The sequence below is a fragment of the Oncorhynchus kisutch genome, linkage group LG15 (assembly GCF_002021735.2).
Source record: "Oncorhynchus kisutch isolate 150728-3 linkage group LG15, Okis_V2, whole genome shotgun sequence".
NCBI classification, from domain to species: Eukaryota; Metazoa; Chordata; class Actinopteri; order Salmoniformes; family Salmonidae; genus Oncorhynchus; species Oncorhynchus kisutch.
Genome location: NC_034188.2, coordinates 52,534,465 through 52,539,594, shown reverse-complemented (window position 1 = coordinate 52,539,594; position 5,130 = coordinate 52,534,465).

Below are 5,130 nucleotides of genomic sequence, written 5' to 3'. Positions count from 1 at the left end.
TAATCAGAGCATAATAAAAGGAACCCTGAACCCACATCAGTTAGCAGTTCAGTAATGAGAAACTTCTAGTTCATTTCCTTGTCAGTGCGACAATGGGATGACTGCCATTGGGGAATGGGTTTTAAAAAATGTCTGACTGTTCTCCGTTGTGGGGATGAGGGGGATTCTCCCACATCGCGCCCAGTGAGTTTGTACAATGGCAGGCCCATTCTCACACAGCCACGGATCATCTGGAGGACGGAGCAGATGGCTGCATTCATGGGGACTACGGGTCAAACATATGCTCCTGGATAGAAAGGAATATATTTTGGAGGGAGGGGAGTGTGTCCATGCCTCAGCACTATATCCCATAGAGGTGAGGGGAAGAGGTCTAAACACATGAACGACTACAGAACGGTTCCCAGTGGTTTACCCTGAATGGCCTAGTGTAACATGAACTCCTTGTGGATGCTGCTGGTGTTTTTGTTGGGGAAAGTCATTTTCAGTTTATGCCTACTTTGTACCTTTTGTGTTTTCATTGAGAAAGGATCCTCGGCGCATGTTGACATGCTCCGAATGTGCGCTGAAATGTCTGCATATTTACAAGCCGCGGAGGCGCTAAAAACAAACGCTGTTATTTACTGATGTTTATGTTTGATCAGAACAATTTCCACAAAAAATTTATCTAAGGCTGTTCCCTCAGTTGTAACCCAACTCCTGTTTCTGTTCAAACATATTTTTGAGCTACATTGAAATACTGCGTTGTTGGGTCTGGAGCTTGAAAGAAAGGCATTTCACTGTACTTGTGCAAGTAACATTAAAACATGAAACGGATCCAATTCTTTTCAATTCAATAATTATTTTGCACATAAAATAGCAGTAATGTTGTTCGCCACCAGAGGTCAGTAAATGCATGTTTAATCTAATCTGCACTGCTACAGATTCTGCTGTGCCTTAGGCCTTCAGGAGAAAATCAACTGCATCTAAGGGTCAGCATTTACCTGTCACCAATGCAAAGCATACACTTACTGTTGTGTATATAATTGAGATATGATAATTTGCATACTGCCGGTAATGGTTCAGTGAACTTTGCATGTCCACAATAGTATGTTTCTGATTTCTGGGGGATATTTTGCATAATGGACAGTATTCCTACTTGCTCTTGATCTGTTTATGTCACATTACAAAATTATTTAAATATCTAAAAGGGAACTATTTTAGTAAAGCATGTTTAAAGAATATATCATTTTGAAATGACTCACAACCCAACAAACATTTTTAGAACACTTTTGTAGGTGCTCTCGAGTCTCACACTTCCTCTTTATAACTGTACATACGCTCCACCAATGGAATTCACGAAAGGGTAAAACAGCGTTGTCATGACTGGTACTAAAGCAACACCCGGCCTCTGACCTTTAGCCATATATGTCTTTTTGCTACTTCCTGTCCTGTCACTTCCCATTACATGATTGGTGAGTATGGCGGTGGTCGACGGTCCTCTGAGCCCTGTCCAGTTGGCGCTCACAGGACCCCATCGCCTTGGTTTCACTTCCTCTTCCTGCTCCCACTGCAGGCTCACAAAACAGGAAGTGGCCTAGGTCATCGCCATAGCTCAGCCAAAGATGGTGGATAAATGAAGATTGTTTACTCAGGCTGTTTACCATTGCAAAAAAATGGTCCATTCCTGTCTACCAAAGGGGTTGGCTTTCCCATAGACATGATAGCAGCTCGGTCTGGTCTACTTAGTTCATTGACTTCCAATGAAACAGAAAAAATGTGGGAGAGGGATGTCTTGCTTCAGTCTGGCTCAGCCAATCGCAATGGCCTGGTTTTATAGACCATTAGGATAAACAGGCTTCGCAGCGAAATGCTGTTTTTGACCATCAGTCAACACACACAGTAGTCATGGCTGGAGGTTAGAGTCATCTTTTTCCGTGTTATTTCTTTATTTCCTTAATGCCTTGACAGAGGATGGTGCTGCCCAACAAAATACCAGAGGCAGCTTCCAGGTTCATTTGTGTACTGAATGTCAATAAGTTTGGCCCTTTTTCTGCACCTTGAAAATAATATAACATGGTAGGTACCAAAGTTTGGTCAGTGTTTCTCCTGGGACCCTAAATAGTGCTGAACCGGTAAACAAACTACACCTTAGACCACTGAAAAAAAAAAACTATGCCAGTGCAGTAATGCAATTTATTACACGTCTTTGGAGAGAGTCAGATGGGGGTCCCAGCAGGGTTTTGAATTCAGACTCAATATCAAATAATTTCTGGGTATCAATTAAGTACCTTACTGTGATTGTTTTCAATGAAAGTGTTAGAAAATAGCTTCTTAGCAAAGAACAGTTTCTCAAGCAAGAATTTTGATAGGAATGTCTGGGAGAGGTCTGCGTGGGGAGGGAAAACTGAAAACTAGCTGTTATTGACAGAGCGGTTTGGAACTCTCTTTGTTATTGGTCTAATAATTAAGGTTATGTATGTAACCACGGATCACTCTGATATATTGGTATCACTCTGCGACATCCGAGGTGAGGATTTAAAGATCTACTCCCGTTTACATGTCACGGCTGGTGTCCGCCCCTATATACAGTGGGGCAAAAAGGTATTTAGTCAGCCACCAATTGTGCAAGTTCTCCCACTTAAAAAGATGAGAGAGGCATGTCATTTTCATCATAGGTACACTTCAACTATGACAGACAAAATGAAAAAAGAAAATCCATAAAATCACATTGTAGGATTTTAATGAATTTATTTGCAAATTATGGTGGAAAATAAGTATTTGGTCAATAATAAAAGTTTATCTCAATACTTTGTTATATACCCGCTGTTGGCAATGACAGAGGTCAAACGTTTCCTGTAAGTCTTCACAAGGTTTTCACACACTGTTGCTGGTATTTTGGCCCATTCCTCCATGCAGATCTCCTCTAGAGCAGTGATGTTTTGGGGCTGTTGCTGGGCAACACAGACTTTCAACTCCCTCTAAAGATTTTCTATGGGTTTGAGATCTGGAGACTGGCTAGGCCACTCCAGGTCCTTGAAATGCTTCTTACGAAGCCACTCCTTCGTTGCCCGGGCGGTGTGTTTGGGGTCATTGTCATGCTGAAAGACCCAGCCATGTTTCATCTTCAATGCTCTTGCTGATGGAAGGAGGTTTTCACTCAAAATCTCACGATACATGGCCCCATTCATTCTTTCCTTTACACGGATCAGTCGTCCTGGTCTCTTTGCAGAAAAACAGCCCCAAAGCATGATGTTTCCACCCCCATGCTTCACAGTAGGTATGGTGTTCTTTGGATGCAACTCAGCATTCTTTGTCCTCCAAACACGACGAGTTGAGTTTTTACCAAAAAGTTCTAGTTTGGTTTCATCTGACCATATGACATTCTCCCAATCTTCTTCTGGATCATCCAAATGCTCTCTAGCAAACTTCAGACGGGCCTGGACATGTACTGGCTTACTGGCTTAAAGAAGAAGTTACAGGTCTGTTAGAGCCAGAAATCTTGCTTGTTTGTAGGCAAATCCTTATTTTGCACCATAATTTGCAAATAAATTCATTCACATCTACAATGTGATTTTCTGGATTTTTTTCCCTCATTTTGTCTGTCATAGTTGAAGTGTACCTATGATGAAAATTACAGGCCTCTCTCATCTTTTTATGTGGAAGAACTTGCACAATTGGTGGCTGACTAAATAATTTTTTGCCCCACTGTATAGACCCCATGGCTGCGACACATTTTTGAGGCGCCTCTAGCACCGTAGAGGATTGGAGTGGTTAAATACGTAACCTTCGTTATGTTTCGCTATATTGGATCACTCCAATATATTGGTATGCCTGTACCAGATAGGTCGGTGCTAGAGGGACCTGGCCAGCCAGCCGCGAAGTCCCAGTGCGGTACCGACGCAGGTGCTGTAAATGTGGAAGGTGTGTCTCGGCACAGTCCCCGGAGGAGGAGGCCACGCCCAGGACCGCTGAACCAACCTCAGAGGGAGGTTTCACATTTACCTGATAGTACCTAGCAAAAGTGCAAGAGGAAGCTCATCTGGCCACAGCACAGATATCAGCGAGGGGCACTCCTCTCAGTAGAGCCCAAGACGCAGCAACACCTTGTGTTGAATGTGCCACCACAGACCCCACCACCTGCCAGCCTCTACTTTGATAGCCCAGCCCCCAGGACTCTCTCACCATAGCAGACAAAGAGCTGTTGTTCTCACTGACCGTGTCCGCTCCACATAGGCAACCAGTGCCCGCACAGGGCACAGCATGCCGGAGGGAGTCCCAGACTCCCCCACTGCTGCCGGGGGGTTGTAAGCAGACAGGATAAAAGGGATGTTCACATGCCTATCTGACAGAACCTTGGGCAGGAATAAAGGGTTCAGAAAGATATCCTTCCACCGGGGACCATCCGGTAGCACTCAGAATTTACCAAAAAAGCATGGAGCTTTTTGGTAAGTGAATCAGCAACAGGCGTTGGCAGGTCAGGGCCGATACCACCTGACCCTGCCGAAAATGGTTGAGGCAAGATAAGATCGCCTCAACCCTTCTGGTGGGCAGGCGTGCTCTCATGAGGACTGAGTCTAGTTTCATGCCAATGAAGGCCACACTCTTCTTGTCGATTACAGTAATGCCCAGCCCACCAATATGGGTCAGGAGCATATCTCTGTCTGACAGGTCCTGGGTCCTGGTTGGGACACACATCAGCCAATCGTCCAGGTAATTGAGGATCAACAATTCTCTGGACGTGAGAGGTGCCAGGACAGTGTCCATACACTTTGGGAAAGTGCAGGGTGCCAAGGAGAGGCCGACGGGATGAACCATGAATTTGTTAGCTGTCCCTTCGAAAGTGAATCGGAGGTCATGTCAATGAGTTGGGTGAACAGGAACATGGAAGTATGCATTGTTCAGGTCCAGCGTCACATTATCCCCTGGTCCCTGGATACAGCCTGCAACACGCGGGCTGGGGACAGCATGTGGAACCTCAGTACCTTCAAGAACCCATTGCGGAGGTCCGGATTCGGTCGAAACCCTCTGTCTCTTTTTGGGACCACAAAATAAGTGGAGTAGAACCCATCTAGCTGTTCTGATGTCTTGATCCAGCCACAGGGTTTTCTTCAGGGGGTCGGCCACCGTGGTGACACGAAGGCCCCTGAAGGA